This window comes from Lissotriton vulgaris, chromosome 3_1 (genome assembly GCF_964263255.1).
Source record: "Lissotriton vulgaris chromosome 3_1, aLisVul1.2, whole genome shotgun sequence".
Taxonomy (NCBI): domain Eukaryota; kingdom Metazoa; phylum Chordata; class Amphibia; order Caudata; family Salamandridae; genus Lissotriton; species Lissotriton vulgaris.
Genome location: NC_141689.1, coordinates 1,468,824,017 through 1,468,851,028, shown reverse-complemented (window position 1 = coordinate 1,468,851,028; position 27,012 = coordinate 1,468,824,017).

The following is a 27,012-nucleotide window of genomic DNA, read 5'->3' as shown; positions in this document are numbered from 1 at the left end:
GAGATCAAAAATTGTAAATGTAGCCCAAAATTCAACTAGATGTAGCCCAACTGTAGCCCAATGACAGAATGTACCAGAGTGTTAAAAAGAACAACTAGAGTGCTAACAGTCTTATTTATAAAGTGAAACTTATAGTAAGGAATTAGCATTAAAAAAACCTTTGAAATTCACTGAAAAAAACCATAGGTTTCACACCAGTTATAGTTAGGAATTAGCATTTAAAAAACCTATTAAATTCACTGAAAAAACCATAGGTTTCACACCAGTTATAGTTAGCTGGAAATTTTACTGATATAAAACCATTGAAATTCCCATGTTATAGTTAGTCGGACTCACTATAACTTGCGCGTGCAATGCACTGCTGATGACATCACATATTACATCACTCATGACATGGTCAGTGACATCACTCATGACATCACTGATGACACCATCCAGTGAATATGTGTCTTTCTGAAAAATAAATATTAGTGAGTTATGTTTAAATATTTAAATACATATATTAGTGTTTCACTTTGTGTATAAGTGGCTACATGTGTTGATAAGTAGCTACATGCGTATGTATATGGGTTATTTGATATTTTTAGTAGTATCAGTATGAGTGTCTATGTGGTTTGGTGGAGGTATTACTTAGCACATAGATGCATGAGTGACTGACTCTTTGTTTGTATGTGTTTTGAAGACAGCATATGTACAGGACTGTATGGGTGGATGAGTGTCTATATGTGTTTGTTAGTGAGTGAATGACTGTCTCACTAGTGTCTTTATCAGTAACTACATATGTTTTAATCTAGTATATATGAATATTGATGTATATAAGTGAGTATATGTGAGAGTAAGAGATTGTAAGATTTCCTGTTTAAATAAGTATGTGTTTCTATAAGTGATTGTTTAAGAGAATAAATATGTGTAATTTTCAGTAGAAGTAAGGTGGAAGTGTGTGTATAACTCTATATTCAAATAAATGGTTGTTCAATAGTTTATTTGCACGTGTGAATATGTGTGTGAGTAACTTTTGGATGAATGTCGGTGTGTAACAGGATGTATAGGTGTATCTCTTCATATGATGAGTGAGTATATGTATGAGTGACTATATAGAACTGTTGGTGAATGAGTGGATGTGTATATAGATAGTGGAAGTACAGAATTGCTTGTTGTAACTGATATAGGTATGTCCATTTTTTAAAAATTTCAGTTTCTATTTTTGAATATGTGTCTCAAGGGTTACTTTACACTGAGAGGAGGTCTGTGACTGTGTCACAAGGATGGTGTCATCAGTGATGTCATGAGTGATGTCACTGACCATGTCATGAGTGATGTAATATGTGATGTCATCAGCAGTGCATTGCACGCGCAAGTTAAAAGTGAGTCCGACTAACTATAACGTGGGAATTTCAATGGTTTTATATCAGTAAAATTTCCAGCTAACTATAACTGGTGTGAAACCTATGGTTTTTTCAGTGAATTTAATAGGTTTTTTAAATGCTAATTCCTAACTATAACTGGTGTGAAACCTATGGTTTTTTTCAGTGAATATATATATATATATATATATATATATATATATATATATATTCACAGAAAAAACCATAGGTTATAGTGGATATATAGTTAGGAATTTGCATTTACAAAACCTTGAAAATTCAATGAAAAAACCATTGGTTTTAGGCCATATATAGTTAGGGATTTGCATTTACAAAACCTTATTTTACTCGCATAAAACCATTGAAATTCCATATATAGTTATAAGCGCTAACTATATATCGCGCACCCGCAATCCACTGCTGATGATGTCACATATTACATCATTCATGACATGGTTAGTGACATCACTGATGACATCACTGATGACATCTCAAATGACATCACTGATGACATCACTGATGACATCATCCAGTGACTGTATGTTTCTGTAAAGTTAAAATATCTCTTACATATTGAAGAATGAGTGGATATATAAGTGTCTGGATGAAGGATTTAGTAGGTGCATGACTGACTGTATGAGTGAGTGATTAAATGTGTCTCACTGAGTGCATGGGTTAGTGACTAAACTGTCTTAATTTGTGCATCATTATGTCTGTTGTTCTGTAAACTGTTGCATGTGTTGATAAGTAGCTATATGAGTAACTATATGGGTTATTGATTGGTTGCCCAAGTATTTGTATGGGATACTGAGTGTGTGTGTGGGTGGCTGGGAGGTGTGTGACTCTGTGCATAGATCTGTAAGCAGTTGATTCACTATATGTATGGTTTCAAAAGTGCATGTGGAAACAGTTGTATGGGCGGTTGACTGTGTGCATGAGTGTATTGGTGAGTGAATGGATATCTCAGTGCTACATGTCAAAGTAAGTACATATGTAAAACACAGTACATGTGAGAGTTGACATATATAAATAACTGTGCATAAGAGCCAGTGAATGTGTGAGTGGCTGTATGGATCATTGTGAACTTGTATCAGGGATTGTATAAGAGAGTAAATATGTGTTAGTATATGTTTGAATAAGTAAAGTTTGTATAACTGTATATTTGAGGAAATGGAGGTGTGATTGATTCTTTGCATGACTGACTAGGTGTGTGAGTAACTCCATGGATGAGTGACAGTCTGTGAGTGTCTGTTTACACTGATTGTATCTAAGGTTATATTAGAGTCTGAAGAGGTTCATCGTATTATCACATGAATGATATCATCAGTGATGTTATCAGTCATGTCAAATGAGATGTTTTCAGTGATGTCATCAGTGATGTCATTTGAGATGTCATCAGTGATGTCATCAGTGATGTCACTAACCATGTCATGAATGATGTAATATGTGACATCATCAGCAGTGGATTGCGGGTGCGCGATATATAGTTAGCGCTTATAACTATATATGGAATTTCAATGGTTTTATGCGAGTAAAATAAGGTTTTGTAAATGCAAATCCCTAACTATATATGGCCTAAAACCAATGGTTTTTTCATTGAATTTTCAAGGTTTTGTAAATGCAAATTCCTAACTATATATCCACTATAACCTATGGTTTTTTCTGTGAATTTCATTGGTTTTTTAATAGCAAATATGAAAAGCTTTAAAATGTCAAGTACGTGATAGATAAAAACATTTTCGTATTTATGCACGCTGATGTGCTTTGAACGCTGCACCCCCCCCCTCCCCTCTTTTGTCTTAGTAGTACTCTCTCTTTGCAGATACTGAAGGGTAGTTAACGCAGGCCTTTACCCCCGTTGTAATCCGTCGTGCCTGCTTGTCTCTCCATTTGATTGATTGTTGTCCAAGCATTTACTGTTTTAGAATTGGTTCTCTTTGGATCATTCTCTATTTACAAACAAGCACAAAGTCGCAATACTCTGTTTAGTCTTTGCAGATAGTGAAAAATCGTGTAAAAAAACAAAAGTAATCGAGCAAAATCAGTAGGCCACTAATTGGATCTCTTTTTGACCTCGCTAAAATAGAAATATTAGGAACAACCCTTCATGAGAAATACGAAAATAGTGAGATGAACTGAGCTCCACACCATGAGGGCTGCAAGACAGCTCGGCTCCATCACCCATCCCGCACAAAATAACGACAAACCCTATGCAAATATTAAAAATATAGACAACACACCAGCAAAGAAACAGGGTAAAACATTTTATTAAAAAACTATTTACATAACGTTGGTTTATAAGATGATGTCAGTAGTGGACCGATGTGTGAATAGGTCGAAAGCAGCACAAGGCTCCAAGATCCGGATGGCAAGCTCCTGGATGTTGGGTGCCATAGTTCAGAGTTCTGAGTTTGAGCCTTTTTCAATGCCTGTGCTTTGTTGAATCAAAATGGCGGCTTGACACAAAGCTGACTCAAGCGTTGCTACTGATGCTATGCAGACCAAAACTGGTTTTCAGTTTGTACATTTTTCTAGATTTTTCAATCCAAGTTTGGTTGACTTTGTAGAACGATGGCTTCAAATTTTCAACATACGGTGTGGTGGCGCTGACTGGGAGGGGGCGCTTCGCTCCTGCCCCCTCCCCAAGTAAGATTTTCATACGTGAAAGTACGTTAATGGTTTTGGTCCCTGAGTTGCTTCGATGTCACTGCCATTCTCAAATGGCATAAGTTCTGGATGTTGGGTGCCATAGTTAAGAGTTCTGAGCAGCGCTTGTAACACTGTCTGAAGCTTATTTCCACCTACTGCAGCTTCACTATTCTCAAAGTAAGTGAGTGTCGTTTGTGGACCTGACTGCATTAGAAAACAATGTGATATGTTACCTTCCTAAACAGCTTGACGGAGGCCCCTGAGGGGCGGTGTGATGGCCATGGACTCGGAGAAGACGCTTGGCTCCGACACCCTCCCCAAGTCTTATAGCACTGGTGTAGCCTGAGATCGCCCCCGACATAGGCGGCCGGCTCCCGGGGTCCGGCGGAACTTTTTGCCTTTTGATGACTCTTCAATTCTGAACCTTGTCCCATCCAGCTGAGTTGCGCCCACTCTTGCGGCTACAGCGTCTTGCCCACCATCCAGCTGAATTGCGCCCACTCTTGCGGTGCAGCGATAGGCGGCTGCCACAGGACTCTCAAAATGGCGGCCGGCTCTTCGGTTTTGGGCCTGGTCCACTAAAATGGCCCTGGGACACCTTTGAACTCGGACGCTTCCCTGATAGGGCTTGGGTCCCATTCTCGAAAAGCGTCCCCTCAGCCGTGAAGATTCTACAAAAGTCTTGGGGGCCTCCGACTCCCGCAGGCTTCTGGTGGGGAGCGGCTGCCATGATTGCTCGTGGAATGGCCACGACGGAGCTACAAGATGGTAGTGGTCTCATGCTGACGCCAGCTTTAGTCTGAAACATCCAGAAACACTGTAGACTACCAATTCGATCAGTTCCGGTAGCGCCCCAACATGACCCGGAAGAGAAGAACTTGCCCTCCCCTCTTTGACTGATGGTTCTTGTTGCCTGTCCCCTCTGTTGTCATTTAACAGAACTTTTTGGACTGCTGAAAGGAGTTGTGTTCCGAACGCTGGTTGGTGGAGACATTTTGACTATATTCTTGACCTACGTTGTCGCGTAATGCGTTATATGACACGCTGCGTTACCGCACCCGGAAGTGATCCGAGGCGCGGCGCGCAGCGCGTAACGTAAGCATAACAGGTCATGTGACTTGTTAATAAAACTTTTCATTGGTTCATTTTACTTTTGTTAATTTAATGATGAAAAGCTTGGTCATATGACCTAAAAATTACGCTTTTTATTGTTTTCGAACAATATTTTTTTTTCAAACATATGTTATAATATTCCAGGCTAATGTACTTTCCCGGAAAATTTACAACTGTCTTGTAAGTAAAATATATTCCTTTTTCGAGAAAAAGGGCGTTTCTTCCTTCCATGACGGAGCCGTTGAGTAAAAGAGATTCGGCCTGCTGTCTTAGTCGCCGATACGCCTGATTATCAGATTCTTATCGATCACTTTATATTGCAGACATGAAAAACACAACTGCCCTTAAGCATTTATCTTTACTGCGTTCCTACATATTATACCTTTTATCCGTCATGTAATTGGACTGCTTTATTTCACTTGCCTTTACTGATTCGAAAAGAGTGACTAAAAGTAAAAACTTTACCAATGTAAATACTACTACCGTGTTTTGTTTTAAAAACCTTTATTGTGAAAATGTCAGTATACAAATACGGGCCTATAACCACGTGGGCCGGCCACGGAGCAAACTGAAATCGTATATGATGAGGAGACATTTACACTGTAGAAGAACGTAACGAGCGGGCCATTAGGTTGCAAGAACAAAGGTGTCTAACAGTTGCGGAATCGGTGGACGTACATTTTGTAATTAAAATACGACAGGGCCACTTACAATAACATTTTCTAGATATACATTTGCGGGCAAGGAGTTACGAGTCCCATTTATACCGGCGCCATTTTGGGCGAGGCCGGGCAGGTCCAAGATATAGTCAAAATGTCTCCACCAACCATCGGCCAGACCAGAACCCCTTTCGGCCCTTTATGCTACAAGATGGTGTCTTCCATTCAGAAAATATTGTTGGCAGCATTTTGAAAGGAAACAGAAACAGCCGTTCTCCTAGTGAGTTTCACATTGTTACATTTAGGAAGAATGTTGAAGAGTAGTATGTGGAAAATCTGAAGCCATTTTTCTACAAACTCTCAATCAGACTTGGATGGAAAAAAAAAACCTGAAGAATGTACAAACTGAAAACCAATTTTTGTCTGTATAGCATCAACAGTAACGCTTGAGTCAGCTTTGTGTCAAGCCGCCATTTTCATTCAATCAATAGCGTCCCCCTGCACACATTCAGGGACCTGGTCGTGTCTTCAGATGAAACGGATTGTAGGAAAAGAAGCAGAAAGGAAAAGGAAAAAAGTTCCGCCGGACCTCGGGAGCCGGCCGCCTATGTCATGTGCCACCTTTGGCCACACCAGGGCAATAGTGAAGCTGCAGCAGGTGCAAATAAGCTTCAGACAGTCTTACAAGCACTGCTCAGAACTCTCAACTGAGGCACTCAACATCCAGGACTTGCCATTCGGATCTTGGCGCCTTGTGCTGGTTCCGACCTATTCACACATCGGTCCACTACTGACATCACCTCATAAGCCAACGGGGCACCCCACGCCGACTTTCGGCGCAGCATTGTAGGATGGCCACACCAGTGCGGCAACTTGCTGGACACAACATCGGGGCCATCCAGATCACGGCGCGTTCGACTCACTGTACCGCAAGAGTGACCGCAACTCAGCTGGACACGCCATCTTTCGGCGCAGCATTGTAGGATGGCCACACCAGTGCGGCAATTTGCTGGACACCACCTCGGTGCCATCCGGATCTCGGCGCGTTCGAGTCACTGTACCGCAACAGTGACCGCAACTCAGCTGGACACGCCGTCTTTCGGCGCAGCATTGTAGGATGGCCACACCAGTGCGGAAATTTGCTGGACACCACCTCGGTGCCATCCGGATCTCGGCGCGTTCGAGTCACTGTACCGCAACAGTGACCGCAACTCAGCTGGACACGCCTCTTTCGGCGCAGCATTGTAGGATGGCCACACCAGTGCGGCAATTTGCTGGACACCACCTCGGTGCCATCCGGATCTCGGCGCGTTCGAGTCACTGTACCGCAAGAGCGGGAGAAACTCAGCTGGACACGCCGTCTTTCGGCGCAGCATTGTAGGATGGCCACACCAGTGCGGCAATTTGCTGGACACCACCTCGGTGCCATCCGAATCTCGGCGCGTTGTGCTGCCTTCGGCCTATTCGCACATCGGTCCGCTACTGACGCCGCCTCACGTGCCAACGGATTTTCTACGCTTTTTGTAGCCCTATGCCGCATAACAGGTCATGTGACTTGTTTATAAAACTTTTCATTGGTTCATTTTACTTTTGGTTTCCTAAAGATGGAAGGCTTGGTCATATGACCTAAAAATAACACTTTTCATTGGTTTAGAACATTTTTTTTTCCCAAACGATGAAAGCCCCACCTTGTTTCTGGATCATTCAGACTGAAGCTGGCGTCAGCATGAGAGCACCACCATCTCGTGGCTCCGTCGTGGTCATTCCGCGAGCAATCATGGCAGCCGCTCCCCACCGGAAGCCTGCGGGAGTCGGGGGCCCCCAAGATTTTTGTAGAATCTTCACGGCTGAGGGGACGCTTTTCGAGAATGGAGCCCAAGCCCTAGCAGGCAAGCGTCCGAGTTCCAAGGTGTCCCAGGGCCATTTCAGTGGACCAGGCCCAAAACCGAGGAGCCGTCCGCCATTTTAAGAGCCATGTGGCAGCCGTCTATCGCTGCACTGCAAGAGTGGGAGCAACTCAACAACATGGTGAGCGAGACGCTGTAGCCGCAAGAGCGGGCGCAACTCAGCTAGATGGCCGCCACCTGGGGAGGCCCGTTCACGCCGCCTCCCCCACGCCCCCCCCCCCCCGGGGCGCCGCACGCCAATTTTCGGAGCAGCATTGTAGGATACCAAAACCAGTGCGGCAGTTTACTGGACATCACCTGGGTGCCTGTCGTACATGTTGTGTCAGCCATGGGACACTGGACACAGTCCCATCAACATCTCAACGCGTTCTGCTGCCTTGGGACTATTCGCACAACAGACCGCTACTGACGAGGCCTCCCCCCGCACCACCCGGGACGCCCCACGCTGTTTTTCTGTGCTGCATTGTAGGATCCCAAAACCAGTGCGGCACCCAGGCGACATCACCTGGGTGCCGTCCAGAACTCTGCACGTTGTGCTGCCTTGGGACTATTCGCACAAAAGACAGCTTCTAACCATTGTTGCTTTTTGAGTTGAAAAATGTTTAAATGTTTTTAGTTTTTGTTCCGTTCATTATAGTTAAAAGTTAATAAAGTTTTATAATCTTACTTTGTTGGAGTGTTATCTATTTTTTTAAAAACGGGTGAATAGGGCCTTGAATCGGGTTATTGTCATGTGTGGGCTTTGGAAGTGTGCTGCTGCAGGATCGGACATTTCAAACTCAAATGCACGTTCTTTTTCTTACCTTTCCGAAGCATGGAGCGCAATAGTAGGCAGAGAAAGGGTGATGCACGTGTTGAACACTACCTGACCTGGCAAGTTGCTGGCAGTGCCCCCCCGCCCGCTCCTGAAAGAGGGCACACACACACCGCCGCCCCGAGTACTTCACAAATCTTTAAAAGACCATGCGCTTGTTCATGAGGCTTAAATGGTTTATCACCTCTTCTAGAACCCCTGCATCGACCCTCTGACGTTTCCTGGAAAAATTACCATGTAACACAATACCAAGCCCTGTCAGCTGAAACCCCCAAGGAATCGTGGGGCATATTATCAAGGGGGTTTATCTCCGCTTTTTTGGCTTTAAAAGCTATGAAAGCGGAGATAAAATTATCTCCCTATTACCAAGCTGTCGCTAAAGCCAGTTAGTGACAGCTAAAAGGAGATAGCGACCATCTTGGGCCCCGCTTTGCATGTCAGTGATACTTATCACTAATGACATGCAAAGTGGCGTGCCAAGATGTTAGCGACTGGAAACAGTCCCTAACATCGCTATCTCCTATTACCAACTTTTGGAGATATTCGCGCTAAGCGCGAATATCTCCAAAATCTAACACCTGCCCTGAGCAGTTCTTAGCCATGTTATCCAATGGGAGGTGGATAACATGGCTAAGAGCATTTGCTCGATAATACATGAATATCGCTGACTTTTCTGCGATAATAGCAAGGTTTATCTGCGATAAAAATCGCCGATGTGCGGCGATAATTTTTGTCTCTAAACAAGTTAGAGACAAAAATTATCGCTAGTTGTTCGTAATATGCCCCCGGGTTTTTGCTTGCAGAAATCGGGAGGCGGGAGACTAGCACTAAAATCAGTAGTCACACGCCTGAATCGGGAGGGTTGGCATGTCTGAATTCTCTACAGCTGGGGCCATAAACTTAATCCGCAGGGGTAGGTGATAGCCTGGGACCAGCCTGGCAAATGGCTGCCGTGCACGACAAAATTGTGGCATTGGAAAAAAGGCAAGATGGCGCAGCCGCTGGAAGAGATGTATCAACATATATCAGCCTCCTCAGCCACCCTCAGGAAACATAGGGGATTAGGATACGTCTCCCGCACCCCCTTATACCTAGTAATTTAATTAACGAAGCACAAAATGGCGAATTCCCGTTTCGCTACCAGTTTGCGGCCCAGTTCGCGGCCCGTGAAGCGCTTCTACCGTGAAAAATCATTTTTTTTTCTTTTCCCCACGGGACCCTTTAATAACCGCAACAACATTCCTAGGGGGTCAAGAGGGGGATACCTTGCCCCCTTTCATTAAATTCCCCCTTCGTTTTTCACCTCTTCTTCTCTCTCGATCCTACCGAGAGACAAGATGGCGGCCGCTCCGGACTGTTTAGAATGTTGACAGACACCGGAGAGCCAATCAGCTTTCTGCTCGCAAAGTTCCGAAACGCGAAAAGTTAGCGGACCGGATCGCTGCCCGGAGCGCTGTTACAGATATATATCTTGATTTAAACGTTAATTTCTCAAAATCCACTGAAGCACATATATTGAGACCTAGCAAAGGCACATCGGGCTAACAGTCCCTACAATTTTGCCAAGTTTCGTGCAAATCCATTCAGCCGTTCGGGCTAAAAGTGAGGCCAACCGCCCTATGGAAATTAACATGGGGAAAATGCGTTTTGGGACCCCCCTTTTTTCTCGGCCCCCCCTTAACGAAACCCCCCCAAATTTTCAAGAGCTGCTCAGAAACAAAATGTGCCATTTTCCTGAAAATTTCAGCCGATTCCGTCCACAAACGCCAAAGTTATTAGACATAGAATTTTCAAAAGTTCCATAGACAAAAAATCCTAACTATATATACCTACTGGCGAGACGCCAGTAGGTAATATATATATATATATATATATATATATATATATATATATATATATAATACCTACTGGCTGTCGCCAGTAGGTATATATAGTTAGGATTTTTTCCCTATGGGATTTCTGAAAATTCTATGTCTAATAACTTTGGCGTTTGTGGACGGAATTGGCTGAAATTTTCTGGAAAATGGCACATTTTTTTTCTGAGCTGCCCCTGAAATTTTTGGGGGGGGGGTCGTCAAGGGGGGGCCGAGAAAAAAGGGGGGTCCCAAATGCGTTTTCCCATGTTAATTTCCATAGGGCGGTTGGCCTCACTTTTAGCTCGAACGGCTGAATGGATTTGCACGAAACTTGGCAAAATTGTAGGGACTGTTAGCTCGATGTGCCTTTGCTAGGTCTCAATATATGTGCTCCAGTGGATTTTGAGAAATTAACGTTCAAAGTAAGATATATATCTGTAACAGCGCTCCGGGCGGCGCCCCGGTTCGCGTACTTTTCGCGTAACGGAACTTTGCGATGCGAAGGTGATTGGCTTTCCGGTGTCTGTCAACATTCTAAACAGTCCATAGCGGCCGCCATCTTGTCTCTCGGTAGGATCGAGAGCCAAGAGGAGGCCAAAATAAAGGGGGAAATTACCATAAGGGGGCATAGTAGATCCTCGTTGACCCCCTAGGTTTTATGTGGAGGTTTTAAAAGGTCCTAGCAGGGCCCAAAATTTTTTTTTTTTTTTTTTTGCGTGGTGAGCGCCTAGTACGCGAACCGGAAAGCGGTCTGGGCAGCGTACTATAAGGATAAAAGAATGATAGACTTTTCTAATACTGTATTGTTAGTTGTTTTTGTTGTTTTTTTTTGTTTTCTTTATTTTTAAAATATTTTTTTTTATTTTGATTGTGTTTCATAATTCATTAAACTTTCTAACATTTCAGTGTCAGAAATTTCAAAATTGTTGTTATTGTTATTGTTATTGTTATTGTTATTTTAATTTTATACCGCGCCTAATCACCTGCAGGCCTCTAAGCGCCCGGAAAGATGGAATAGGACAATAACACAACAGGTCAGAACAAAAGATCGCATTGGATTAAGCCATGCTCAGGCTTCTCCTGAACAGTAGCGTTTTCAGGCTCTTTCGAAATTTTAAGAGGTTTCCTTCCTCACGTAGCCCTCCAGGCAAGTTGTTCCACAGCTGGGGAACCAATACCGAGAAGGCTCTGCCTCCCTTCGTCACTAGCCTGTACCGAGAGCAAGTCAGCAACTGCAGGTCCGAGGACCGAAGTGATCTCGTCGGGCAGTACAGTTGTAGGCGCTCCTTGATATAGGCCGGAGCCTTACCGTAGATGACCTTATGGGCTATACACAGACTCTTGAATTCCACTCTCTCTTTTATTGGAAGCCAATGTAGGTTTTGTAGTAGAGGAGTGGCTCTAGACCTCCTAGGGAGTCTAAAAATCAGTCGGGCAGCATCATTCATTAGAATCTGAAGCCTATTAGTAAGGGTTTTTGGTAGGCCAAGATAGAGGGCATTTCCATAGTCAATTCTGGAAATGATAGTGGCAGTTACTATTGAGCGCATCATGGGCTCTGAAAGGATAGGGGATAACTTCCGCAGTTGCCGGATGATATTAGTACAGCTGCCTACCACCGACGCGATCTGGGGCGCCATCGATAGGTCAGCGTCCAACCGAATCCCCAAGCTTTTTACAGCCAGGCTTGGTTTAGGGGCCGGGCCCAACTCCATGGGCCAGTAGAGGTCACTCCAAGGTGAGAGGGTGGATGGTATAACCAAGATCTCGGTTTTGTCAGGATTGACTTTTAAAAGGTTATCTGTCATCCATCGTACCGTGAACCTCAGGATGTTCTGGGATTGGAGTTGTGCGGCCGAGGTGTCATTTATACTTAGCAGCAACTGCGTATCGTCCGCATAGTTGAAGACTTTACAGTCCATCGCAGCCAGCGCAGCGATCAGGGGTTGCAGGTATAGGTTGAATAGAAGAGGGGACAGGGCCGACCCCTGCGGTACTCCACACTCTAAAACCCCGACCTCAGATGTTTCATCCCCCAGTTGTATCCTTTGGGTCCTGCCTGTAAGGAAGGATTCCAACCACTGCAGCGCCGAGCCCTTAATCCCAAAGCTCTTCAATCTGTCCAAGAGCAGGGTGTGGCTGACAGTATCGAACGCCGCTGATAGATCTAATAAAATCAGGGCGCTCGCTTTCTTACAGTCAGCCCTACCTCTTAGTTCGTCCAGCACCGAGAGCATCACCAACTCGGTGCTGTGATGTGCTCGAAAACCTGCCTGTCTATCGTGGAGTAGATGGTGAGATTCCAGATAGCAGGACAGGGACTGAAGAACGTGTTGCTCAAGGATTTTTGAGAGAAAGGGCAGCTGGGAGATGGGTCTGTAGTTCTTCAACACAGCGGGATCTGACCCCAGCTTTTTCAATAAGGGTCTTACCCGCGCCTCCTTAAGTTCACTCGGCAGGTATCCCATGTCTAGCGATCTATTAAGGAGAGAGATGATGTATTCCTCCAATAAGGGACGCGCAATGCGAAAGATCTCAGGTGGGCAAGGATCAGCTGGAGAGCCAGATTTAATTTTACCCATCAGTTGTTCCAAGATTAATGTATCCATCTGTGGGAACATTGTAAGAGAACAGTCGCTCGCCTTATTGGATGTTAAGGCAATTGCAGTCCCTGTTGCCGCCATATTCTCTATCTCCTGGACAATGATCTTCACCTTCTCCAGGAAATAGGTCTGGAAGGTATTACAATCAAAAGGGGGCTTAACATTATCCGGCTTCTTACTCAGCTCAGCCAAGATTTTAAAGGTTTCTTTCTGGATATTAGTGGCCTTGCTTAGGCGCGACTCAAGATAGTCCGCTTTAGCTTGAATCATAAGTTTTTTATATTGGTGGAGAAAGGCCTTATAGGTATCCCTATCAGTATCCTGCTTGGATTTCCTCCACAGCCTTTCTAATCTCCTTAGCTTGGTTTTGGTTTCCCTTAAGAGCGGAGTAAACCAGGGAGCTTTCCCAGAGCCCTTGATTTGCTGTGTTTTCACTGGCGCTATCTGATCGATGGCCCGAATCAAACATCTTGTTAGATCAGAGTAGTCTCGGTCCAAATTACAATCTGGCTCTAAAACCTGGGGGGGTTCCAGATGTGCCTCAGTCAGGGCTCTCAGATTGACTTCAATCCATTTCCGGGTTTTCCTGAAGCTATGTGAGTTATGAACAGCCCCATTGCTGAGGGGAACCTCACACGAGACCAAACAGTGATCCGACCAGACACAGGGCGCTGCCTCACTAAATGTTAGAGTGGCATCGGTGGTCCACATAAGGTCAAGAATGTGCCCTTTTTCATGGGTTGGGGTATCCACAATCTGTGTGAAGTCCAATGCGGACATTAATGTGTCTAACTGGCGCATAGGTGAATCCCAGGTGGGCTTATCCCAATGTAAATTAAAATCCCCCGTAACCAAGATTTTTGTATATCTTGACCTAAGGTCAGATATAATAGGACAGAATAAGTCAAAGAAGGTAGGGGTTGCCTTCGGCGGACGATAAACAGACAAGATCACCCAACACACATTGTTTACTGTGACCTTTACCCCAAGAAGATCGGCTAAGTCAATCGTCTCAGTTAGTATTTTTTCAACCGTCATGGTCTTCCTATACAAAATAGCTACCCCACCCCCCCGTGAGCCCCCTGGGCGGTTATGCCACATTATATCATATCCGCTTGGTACAGCGGCGATGATATCCGGTAACGAGTTCTCATCTGTCCAGGTCTCTGAAAGAGTCAGGACATCGATGTCACTATCCTGAAGCATATTATATACCTCCAGATGATGGCAGTGCAACGAGCGGGTATTAAGGCTCGCTATTTTTAACGTGGGGCATTTATTCAAGGCAGGTGTGACCCCAACATTCCGAAAGATACTGTACTTTTTAAGCAACAGCAGGACTGCTTTGTCCAACATGGGCTCGCCTCTATTCAAAGATTTAAGCATTTCTGAGGAGTAAGTGCGACGATGGCCAGCCGTCCCAGCCCCTGCGCCCGCCTGTGCGCGGACGGGCGCAGACGGGCTGGACTCTGGCGTGACTCCGGCGATGCTCCGGCGTGCCCGCAGCGCGTGCCCGCTGCGCGTCAGCATGGCCCGTTTTAAATACCGGTCTAGCGTCCTTGCGACGACTAGACCGTGCGCAGCTTCTCTAGGCCGCCCCCCCAAGCCAAGATGTCCGCCGCAGTGCTGTGTGTCGGGAGAAGGACCCGCTCCTAGCTCGGTGAATTTACAAATGTGGTGCAAGTAGGTGGATTCTTAGTTAAAAGCCTACAAGCGGCAACAATACACAACAAATACACTAATAAACAGCGATTTTAAAAATTCTTTGTGTCAGCTCCTGTGAGCGCGCTGCACTCTGTAGTGCAACTCGCTCCGTTTGTCCTAAAAGTTTCCAATCACAAGCCACCTAGTTTGCCCCGTTTAAATACCGGTCTAGCGTCCTTGCGACGACTAGACCGTGCGCAGCTTCTCTAGGCCGCCCCCCCAAGCCAAGATGTCCGCCGCAGTGCTGTGTGTCGGGAGAAGGACCCGCTCCTAGCTCGGTGAATTTACAAATGTGGTGCAAGTAGGTGGATTCTTAGTTAAAAGCCTACAAGCGGCAACAATACACAACAAATACACTAATAAACAGCAATTTTAAAAATTCTTTGTGTCAGCTCCTGTGAGCGAATTGAATATAGGGTGTAACATGTCCTCATTTTTAAGCAGGTTATCCACTGCTTCAACACATTGTAGTAGTTCCTGGTCTCTACTTTGATCCATAAAATCATTAATTTTTTCTTGGCTGCTCTCCTCCAGTACAATTGTAAATTTAACTTGTTGCTCGCCTTCCATTTTGCCTGAAATTTTGATTAAAAAAATATATATTAGTAGAGATAGGGCACTGTTGGGTTTAATTTTAGATAGGCAGTTTTTATCAGTGAATTTATCTTTTGGCAGTGTATAGTATCAGAGTGGAAATAGGACTATAAAAAAGTGTATGTGATTTAACCAAGACAAGCCTAACTCCATTCATAACTATTATAGAGAATTCTATCTAAATCTATAACTACTATAGATATATAGTATATATCTATCAGAAAAAGTCTACCATATTAAGTTATAGTGCACAATATACTTCAGTTTTAAAAATAACAACTTACCTTCACAAACAAGTTGAAGTGTTTGATAGCTATTCAAATGTGATGTACAACAAGAAGTAGCAGTCAAAATGGCTGTGTTTTCTTCTCTTCCTTTATATATATTCAGGTATATAACCAATCAAATGTCAGGTAATATAAGTAGAAAATGAAAGTAACATTTTCATTGGTTGTGAATTCCAACACTTCAGATGTGTTTTGTGAAGTAATTTACCTCACGGTATTTAGAGAGGTCTACAGGCTTAATGGCTAAATGGAATTTCAATCAAATTTGTGAAAATGAAAGGAATTGTTACGTAGTATGAGTTAATCTATATTTGGTGAGAGTGTCTCCAGTCGTTTTTCTGTGAATTACTTTCCCACCTTTTTTTTGGACCGCTTTCCGGGTAGCGGTCCGGTCCGCGAACTAGGAGCGTAACGGAAGTCCACCATTTTGTGTTTCGGTCGAATTAAGATATAAAATGGAGGGCAAATAATGTTCAGAATGGGTAGAAGGGGGCACGGTACAAGTATTTTGACCCCCTAGGTTTTCTGAGGGTGGCTGAGGAGGACCATATGTGCGGGGAAAAAACATTTTTTTTTTAAATTTTGCGAGGTTAGCTTCCAGTTCGCGTACCGGGTAGCGCTCTTTGAGCGTAGTTTGTTGAAAATTACAGAAAAAGGTTAGAGAAAAATAATAATTGTGAGTGATCAGATGTAGGGTAGCTCTGAGAAGAGCTTTTGGGTTTATGGTACATTTTGGTACTTATAAGTAGGTACCAATGCACAGTCTTAAATTCAAAATGAAAATTCTGTTGCCCTCATCTGAGAAGTGAACTCCATCTCCTCTGTAGATATCTTGCATGTAGTAACGCAAGTTATTGTTGTACAAGGAGCCCATTCCATGGTCTCTCATGTAAGCTGAAACAGATTTGTTTACATGCTTCCTCGCTTTCTCAATTTGTGGACAAAATTGGTTGGACCACCTCCATTTCTGTCTTTGGCATATATTGGAATATACCAAGGCAGTTTGAGGAAAAAGTGCCATTAATTGCTCAAAGGTGTCCTTTAAAAGCATTTCCAGACCTACCCCAGTCAAAGTGCCCAAATCATTACCTCCACAGTGCACAATTAACAGGTCAGGTTTTGGCAAATGCATAAAGGTTTTCACCAATGGTATCAATTGGTGACATTTTAATCCTCTTTGGCCCAACCACTTAATTTCCACATCTTGTAAATTGAGGTTAGGTAAATTTCTGTTCTCAGCATACCTTTGAGCCCAGTAGATGTAACAATGTCCAACAATCCAGATATTTAACATGGTGGGAGAAGGTTGTGCTGCAGTCAGATGAAGTGTGGTAATGAAAGGGCAGTTGAAACAGTAGGAGTTTGTAAAGAAAAAAAACTGTGGATTTCCAGTGCTAATGATTCCATGGGCGAATTTTGCGGATCTCGCGTTCGCGAATTTTGCGGATTTGCGAACTCGCAATCCGCAAAATCCGCGAATTCCCGCGAATTTGCGGATTTTTTTTGTGTGTTCGCAATTGTTTCTGCCAGTTCGCGAGGATTTGGTACTAGTTCGCAATTGCGAACTTACTTGTCGGCTCGCAACGGTCGCGACTATGTTGTTTCTACGTCTGGTTCATCATCACAGCCTCCCAGCACCCTCTGTTTCACCACTGGCACCCTCTCTTTGACCCATGCCACCCTCTGTTACATCAATGCCACCCTCTGGTTCATCATCACTGTAGAAGATGGGGGGGAAAAGCAAGCCCACCTGCCCTGCTTGAACTGACATGAATTAATTTGGGGTTAGTTTATTAACAACACCTGCCCTGCCCCAACTGACAATAATGAATCGGGGACTAATTAATGTGTCACTGAAAGAATTTCAAGTTCCAGCCTGGCACCTGCTTGTCTGCTCCTTTAGCTGTAAATCAGGACCTTTGTGGCATACAGTTAAGGTCAGAGCAGGGTCACACAATAGTTGCAAGCAGGCAACCGAATTCTGGAGGGCCCCCTCAGGAAGCACTACAAAGAATCGTTACAAATCATGAGGTTGACCTTTTGCACCTGCTCATTGCTTTTGCTTTTGCTGAAATCGTTTTTCGGTTTTTTCGCGCTATTCGCGGGGCGCGGCGTCGTGCGAAACCGACCGCGGAAGCCGCCAATTCGTGCGAATGAGCATTTTATTTTTTTCCGGCTTGTTGTTTCGCGAGTTTTTTTGCAGTATTCGCGAGCCGCTTGCAGCGCAACACGCGAATTTACCCCAAGGTCGAGTACGGGCGCGGCCATTTTGTTTGCGTGACGTATTTCCGTTTCCGCCCGCTATGTATAATCTCGCGCAGTAAGCGCATTGCGAGTAGAGGTTCGCACGAGATCGCGCGGGAAATCTAGAGGTTCGCACGAGATCGCGAGGAAAATCTCGCGCGAACTTACTTTCGCGCTCGTGAACTGGCGCCGGCCATCTTGTTTTTCATTCATTTCCTGTGTCTGGGCATGGTGTTTAATCCTCTTGGTATCTTTGCCATCCTTTGCTTGTTTTCAGTTTTTTTTTTTACGATTTTGCTTCTTATCTATCCCTCTCTTTTCCTAGCTGTATATTTTTGTCTTTTCTGCTATTTTTCTTTACTTTTAAACTACTTTTTTAAACTCTTTTCTTTTCTTCTTCCCTATCCTATTCTTTCTTAATTTTCTACTTCTTCCTACCTTACCTGCCCAGACCATGCTCAAGCCAGGCGCCGTGAAGCTGCCCAGGCACTTGAGGGCCGCAGCGGCGGCGGGGAGTAGTGCTGGACCCAGTGCCAGGACAGCATGCGGGAGATTGAGGGGGGAGCAGGTGACGCGACGGGAGATATTCAGCCCGGAGGAAGTGGGCGCGCTGGTCTACTTCGTCCAGCGCCGCCTGCCCAGGACCATCGCGGGAGGCGGCAGGATCGCGGCCGGCGGCTACAACATGCGGGAGCGCCGGAAGCGGTGGGAGAAGGTGTGCTGGGCCATATCCCACCTCTACGGGGTCCAGCGCACCTACAGCCAGGTCACCCATCGCTGGACGGACCTCCTGGACCGCGAGCGTGACCTGCTGGACCAGCTCGGCTTGGAGATCCCCGGGCTTGGTGAGTAGTAGTAGCCATTTAATCACTCACTACTATGATGTTTTCTCCTGCTCTGTGTTGTTGTATTGCAAATATTTGTTTTTTACATGGAGCAAGCCAATAATGCCGCTGATGACGATTACATTGTAGTTAAATTATATTTTAAAATCTTCTGTGCATTTCAGGTGCACTGCTCTCCTTCTCAGTGGCGTTGCTACTATGCTTATTTGTTTTCTATTTCGTGGTCTCATTGGCCTGAGTAACTATTATGTATGAGTGTACTTTACAGAACTGCGTAATGCTAGACACTAGGGGGCAGATTACATTTACAAGCCCCTTGCGCCACGTTTATGTTGCCTTGCGTGACGCAACAGCGGCGTAAACGTGCCGCATCCCTGCGAGTCATTTACAGCATGACGCATCTAGGGAGATGCGTCACGTTATAAAGCCATGGGCCTGCACCACAATGGGTGCATTCCTAGTACGCAGGATGGGCGGTCCGGCGGCTGTGCGCCTCGCAAAATTGCCTGCGTGAAATCTACAAGATTTAACGCAGGCACTTCTGCGACGCTGCTACGTCAATTCAATTCCTTATGTCTGATAGAAGCAGGCTAAAGGACTGACACAGCATGTTAAGTATTGGGTGGCCCTGAGCATTACTGGAGTTGCATTGCGTTGGCGACGTGACTCCAGCGATGCGCCGCTCTTACGTGACGAGATGCGTCACGCAAGTGCCTACCCTTGCGCCAGGGCGCGCCGCATTGTAAATGAGGCGCATCTGCCGTGTCGCAAGGGTAGTTTTGCGTGACGCATTTGATCTGGCGCATCTCTGGAGATGCGCCAGAACGCGTAAGTAAGTATGCCCCTAAGGGGCAGAATTGCAATTACCGTCGCATCCCTGCAAAGTAGCAGGGATGCGCCATTAATTGTGCGGTCCGCTACCACCACCAAACATGGTGCGCCGTATTTGCAATGCGGCGCACCATGGGCCCAAAACGTCACCGAAGCTTTACTGCTGGAGTTGCGTCACAACGATGGCGCAGCTCCAGCAATGCTCTGGGGTACCCTATCTCCCCAATGCTGGGTCAAGCCGTACGTCTGCTTCAAGCAGGTGCAGGGTTTGTGTGACGCATCATTGTCCTAAAGGTGACTGATTGAAATTTTGTAGATTTCCCTCAGAGACTATTAGGATGTGTTCCAGCGCAGGAATGCCCTCCCTTGCGCCGGAACGCCCCCTGATGGCGCAGGGCTTTATAACGGGATGCATGTCCCAAATGCGTCACGTTGTTATAATATTATACGCCGCACCATGGCGCCCTTTTTTGTTTAGCTGCTGCGTCACAAAAGTCACGCAAGAACGGCGCAAAAGAGCCGCAAGGGGCTTCAATCTGCCCCTTCCTTTGTACCCCTGACAATAAGAAAAATAGTGGCGGTGGATGGATAGTTTGACTATTTAAATGACTGGTAATGTAGCAGGCAACTGTTAGTGTTGTCACTGATCTGACTGAAATCACAATGGAGTTTGTCTGTCACTTTGCGTCTTGCCTGCGGACTGCTGCCTGCCAGTCCTAGGTGAACGTTTCAGTACTTTGTTTAGTGAGTTACGTGACTTTCGAAGTCACAGGTCCGCAAATAAATGAAAACTAACCCTAATCAATATAATTTCGCGGAAATATTTTGTTATTGTTCTTTTGAAATGTTTGATTTGGTTGACATTGACAAGCAACAATCATCCATGTTTTCTGTTCTTTCTTTCATGTTCTACGTCAGCTCCCCCCAGGGGCGAGAGGAGGACACAGGAGCAGCAGGCGGCGGATGCTGTTCAACAGGGCCAGGATCGGGCAGGCGAGGGCTCCTCTGCTGGCCCCAGTAAGTTTTCATTTTAGACTAGTACCTATTTTTCCTAGCGTTCCTCATTTGACTTTTTTCAAAATTGTCTTTGCTCTTCTTGTAGACTGTATCTAAATTCTTATCCTGCCTCTACTATGACTCCCTGTGGTATTACTAGATTATTCTTATTAGTCTGTCTGTGTAGCTAACTAAGATTGCACGGTTGGCGAAACTCCCATGATTCTAGTCAGCAATAGCTCTATCAACTTAGTGCAGTCCTCTGGGATTGTCCATAATGTCTTTTGAAGTGTTCTATCTGGACTCATGCTTGCAAAAATTGCAAAACCTTTCGCTCAGTCACTCTAGTCTGGACCAAAAAACACAGATTGTATTTAAGTTTAAAAGCTTTATTAAAAGTAAACACATTTATTAAAATGAAGTCATAATAAAACTAAACGTTTAACTCATAATGGAAAAGTGGTTAGTGCTGACGATTAATTGAAGACATTTCTTGTGGTCGAGCCGAGCTCTCACCTCGTTTCAACTTGATCTTGTTGTTAGAAGTCCATCTTCTGTCTGTGTGGAGAAAAATGGTGCATGTTAAAAAAACAGCCTTCATCAGTTGTGCCAAAAAGTGCAGCAAGACAACCTTTCCTGGAAAAAGGGACATTTTTTTTAACTTTAACGTAGACAGTCACAAATTACATTGTTTTCACATGTCTTCATTCCTAGACCAAAGACTAGTGAGTGCTTTATTCTAACATTCTTAAATGTACTTTGTAGGTGGAACATCTGGTGGCGGGGCCAGTGTGGAGGTGGTGGTGCTCGACACGGAGGCGGAGGGCGATTCTTCAGGGGAGGAGGCGGCGGCTGTGAGAGTTGAGACGGTGGTGGTGGCGGCCAGAGGTAAGCTCTTATATATTCCTTACTTATTGAGATTGAAGACTAGCTGGGAAGGCAAGAATATGAGATGCATGGCTGGGTGAATGATGAAGCAATGATGGGTGGAAGGACAACAGCCTGGGTGGGTGACACAGAAACTGTATGTGTCCATATACCTGGATCATGCTACTATCTGACTCTTAGATAGCATATGTGTATCTAGAGCAGGGGTACTCATAGTACGGCCCGCGGGCCGGTGGTGGCCCGGCAAGCCTTCCTTGGCGGTGCGCAGACCTTGCAGACAATCACTGCTCCCCCGGCCCCCACAGAGCAGAGGCTTTTTTGTATTTCACCTGTTAGCGCCCCTGCATCTCCACTCTGACAATCACTGCTCCCCCGGCCCCCACAGAGCAGAGTGGAGATGCAAGGCCACAAAGAGGTGAAATAGAACAAAGCCTCTGCTCTGTGGGGCCGGGCAAGCAGTGATTGTCAGGGTGGAGAAGCAGGGGCGCTACAACAAACAAAGCCTCAATAATATGTTAATGGTCTTTTAAAGACCTGTTAAGTACTTTGGTGTTGTTGTCTGTGTGTGCGCGTTGAGGAAGCGGTCTCAACCCGGGCTGAAGGCTGACACAGATAGACACACACACAGTGACATGACAGAGGGGGAGGGAGAGGGAGGGCAGGAGGGAGAGAGAGATGGAGAGGGAGGGCAGGAGGGAGAGCAGGAGGGAGAGAGATGTATGTAAATGCTGGGTCTGGTGGCTCAGTGGATGAGGGCATCTGCTGCAGGGACCTGTGTGCAACCTCATGGTCACAAGTTATCGTTTTGCTTTAGCCCCGCCCCCTCTGACTCCGCCCCCACCAGTGCGGCCCTCGGCCCCAAACTACACTGTAAATGTAGCCCCTGAGAGAAAGTTTGTGAATACCCATGATCTAGAGAGAGTAGACGGTCAGTGGATGAACTAAGTGTAACTTTGAAGAGCATGTAACACTGCACCCGCACGTCCGTTCCAGTGTAGGAAAGGCAAGGAAAAGAACTTTTAATTTTGTCCAAATACTACCATCAATAGTAGCAGTAGTTTGTATTGCAAGCACTGCATAGATCCGGTTATTACGGTGGCCACTCCCTACCTCTCTTAATAAGTTTAGTAGTACTCAGTCATTCATGTGTGGATGTATCACTGGTCACTCAATAAAAAGCAAAGCACCTAAAGTCATCCCATATATAAGCAAAAACATCCCATGTGAAGTGATAGATAATCAGATTATTTATCTCCTTCAATTTTCCATTTCTAGTACTCATTTCCACTGTAGGGTGAAAGTTAAATTAATTAAGCAGTAGCCCTTGAGTTGTAACAGAGTATTCTCAGTGCCACCCGTAATAGAAAAGTAAGAGCTTCACCACCTGCATGTACTGGACGGGTACAGTAACGCAACGCAAGTCTAGGTCACTCCTCATGGCGTGCGTCTCTTTTTCTCGGGTGCAAGTTTACTGCGCTGCCATTATGCCGGCTTGCAGAAGATAACGTACCAATTTTCCAAAACAAGAGACAAGAAGAAGAATAAGACTGGTGTACTTTCATAGTCGACTCCAATGGAAGTCCATAGTGCTCGTAGAATTTGTTCCTTAAACTCCCACTAATGTTAGAGCAAGGATGAAGAAGTGTGAGGTTAGATAGATACTGGCCTCAATAGTTATGTAATGCGTTTGCAAGTTGCTAGTTGTAGTGCAACACAAATTTCTGCTGAATGATTGAGTTAATCTTAAAGAGCATTGGTTACAGACTATGTCTTTCTTTCTTCATATAGGTTCTCCTTCCAAACGAACAAGGAGGAAGGAGCTGGCTAGAGCGGCCCGGCAACGGCGGATCGATGCCACTGTGGCCGAATATCGGCGGCTGGTGGCTCTGGAGGACGAAGAAAGTGTGCAGTCGACCACAACAACTACGTCGTCTGCATCGGCCTCCGTTCCCCCACGGGCTGCCAGTGCCACCCAGCACAGTGGTCCACCCAGACTGATCCGGGCTGCCAAAGCCAAACGCCACCGCCGAGTAGCAAGGACAACAGCTACAGCTTCCTCTCACAGCCGTTGCACCTACAAGGCATTGAAGGCACGCCTGCGCCGCAGTACCCTGATGGTGTCCCGCCTCCAGCAGGAGCTCCACCACTTTTCCAACCAGTTGGAGGGGCTCCGCGTAGAGCACGCCTTGCTCCGCCAGGAGCATGATGCCCTGGCCCAAAAAGTTGACAGCATCCACCCATAGTGTCCCTTGCCCCTTTTTTAGAGACTTTTGGGGGTGGGAATTGGGAGTTGGGTTTTTGGGGACTTTTGAAGGACAATCGTTGGGGTTAGGGAGGGTCTTGCGGGAGATTATTTTGTTAGGGATATAAATATACTTTTTCAAACTTTATCTGAGCATACCCGTTTCTTACTGCTTGCCTGGCGGGTGGGGGTTTAACAGTGACTCTGTTTTCCTGAAAGTTTAGTTCCATTTTCTTCCTTTAAGTGTAAATGCCCAAATGTTTTCAACACTAAGTGCCTCTCACAGACTAAGTGAAGTGAATCCAAGAGTCCTAGGACTTTAGTAGTACTACCTTCAGTCTCTCGTCTCTCGTACTAATACTCCATTATACCCCCAAACCACCAAACGCTTATCTTACCTGTAATTTGTGTTTGAAAGTAGGGCTAGACCCAGGGCTGGCTCCACGGGAAACAGCGAATAAGGTTGGCAATCTTGGTCGGATAAAATTTCCTCATAGCGGTGGTACTAGTGGTGTGACACAGTGGCAGTTGCATGCCTATGAAAAAAAAGAAAATGAAATCTGGTTTGTCCTCCTGAGCAATTCAACGGTACAACTGAGAATATAGCAGGTGACAGAAGTACAGTAGAACAGTGCCACATTGTAGCCTAACAAATGGTAATGTATAACTACTAATTCGGTTGAAGTTCTTTCACATTAGCAATGGTTCTTTGTCAAGCAGAGTAAGAATATATCCTCGGATTTCTTCACCAGCCTGTTGCTATCACCTTATCCTCCCCAGCAAGTGTGTGGATTTATTGCTGTAATTTAGTCACACATCAATCAAAACCACACAGCCCGGGGGAAGAGGGTTAGGGTTTGAAAAATGGATGGGTACGGGGGTTTTTGGGAAAGGTTTTGGGAGACAAGAAAAAATAGCACAGCATAGACAAAGAATTGTGAACATAAACAAATCTTTGGGTACAAACCTATCCATCAATCTTTGAAAGTGCATGCACTACTGCATGCATGTCAGTGAAAAGTAAGTAGTACATTCGCCAACTGTGGAAGAAAGAATGCGACAGTACAGGGCCGTTGTGGAATTATTGATAACGATATTCAACATAAGGTCTCTGTAGCCAGATACCCGAGAGCCTTGCTGGTCACTATAAATCCATTCACAACAACACTCAGTGGGGTTGGTCTGGAAGGTATAGTAGATAGAAAAGGAGAAATTGCTTTTTTTCTAGGTGTCCCCTCACTCACCAGGGTTGCCCCTTGGTGACATGCTTCATCATTGGGGCCATCCCAGTCCTCTACGGCCTGGGGCGTGCTGCGACTTGCGAATTACGTAGGAGCACTTACAAAGGACTATGTGTGGTGCAGATGTGATAGTGGAGTGGACTAAGTGATGTGTTAAGGGATCAATTTAGAAGCAGAGAGAGATCCAAGAAATGCAGTCACAGTCAGAGAAAAAGGCAAGGGATACTGTATCTATGTGGTTGTAGTGGTCCTGTTGGAAGTGGTAAGTCAGTTGCCTGCAGAAAAAAAACCCTCCTATTAGCGGCAGTCCTCCATTGCAGCCGACGCTTCGTCCATCGATGTTGGTCACCAGAAGACACCCTGTAAAAAAAAGCACAGCATAGACAAACAATTGAACATAAACAAATCTTTGGGTACAAACCTATCCATCAATCTTTGAAAGTGCATGCACTACTGCATGCATGTCAGTGAAAAGTAAGTAGTACATTCGCCAACTGTGGAAGAAAGAATGCGACAGTACAGGGCCGTTGTGGAATTATTGATAACGATATTCAACATAAGGTCTCTGTAGCCAGATACCTGAGAGCCTTGCTGGTCACTATAAATCCATTCACAACAACACTCAGTGGGGTTGGTCTGGAAGGTATAGTAGATAGAAAAGGAGAAATTGCTTTTTTTCTAGGTGTCCCCTCACTCACCAGGGTTGCCCCTTGGTGACATGCTTCATCATTGGGGCCATCCCAGTCCTCTACGGCCTGGGGCGTGCTGCGACTTGCGAATTACGTAGGAGCACTTACAAAGGACTATGTGTGGTGCAGATGTGATAGTGGAGTGGACTAAGTGATGTGTTAAGGGATCAATTTAGAAGCAGAGAGAGATCCAATAAATGCAGTCACAGTCAGAGAAAAAGGCAAGGGATACTGTATCTATGTGGTTGTAGTGGTCCTGTTGGAAGTGGTAAGTCAGTTGCCTGCAGAAAAAAAACCCTCCTATTAGCGGCAGTCCTCCATTGCAGCCGACGCTTCGTCCATCGATGTTGGTCACCAGAAGACACCCTGTAAAAAAAAGCACAGCATAGACAAACAATTGAACATAAACAAATCTTTGGGTACAAACCTATCCATCAATCTTTGAAAGTGCATGCACTACTGCATGCATGTCAGTGAAAAGTAAGTAGTACATTCGACAACTGTGGAAGAAAGAATGCAACAGTACAGGGCCTGTGTGGAATTATTGATAACGATATTCAACATAAGGTCTCTGTAGCCAGATACCCGAGAGCCTTGCTGGTCACTATAAATCCATTCACAACAACACTCAGTGGGGTTGGTCTGGAAGGTATAGTAGATAGAAAAGGAGAAATTGCTTTTTTTCTAGGTGTCCCCTCACTCACCAGGGTTGCCCCTTGGTGACATGCTTCATCATTGGGGCCATCCCAGTCCTCTACGGCCTGGGGCGTGCTGCGACTTGCGAATTACGTAGGAGCACTTACAAATGACTATGTGTGGTGCAGATGTGATAGTGGAGTGGACTAAGTGATGTGTTAAGGGATCAATTTAGAAGCAGAGAGAGATCCAAGAAATGCAGTCACAGTCAGAGAAAAAGGCAAGGGATACTGTATCTATGTGGTTGTAGTGGTCCTGTTGGACGTGGGTAGTCAGTTGCCTGCAGAAAAAAAATCCTCCTATTAGCGGCACTCCTTCATTGCAGCCGACGCTTCGTCCATCGATGTTGGTCACCAGAAGACACCCTGTAAAAAAAAGCACAGCATAGACAAACAATTGAACATAAACAAATCTTTGGGTACAAACCTATCCATCAATCTTTGAAAGTGCATGCACTACTGCATGCATGTCAGTGAAAAGTAAGTAGTACATTCGCCAACTGTGGAAGAAAGAATGCGACAGTACAGGGCCTGTGTGGAATTATTGATAACGATATTCAACATAAGGTCTCTGTAGCCAGATACCCGAGAGCCTTGCTGGTCACTATAAATCCATTCACAACAACACTCAGTGGGGTTGGTCTGGAAGGTATAGTAGATAGAAAAGGAGAAATTGCTTGTTTTCTACGTGTCCCTTCACTCACCAGGGTTGCCCCTTGGTGACATGCTTCATCATTGGGGCCATCCCAGTCCTCTACGGCCTGGGGCGTGCTGCGACTTGCGAATTACGT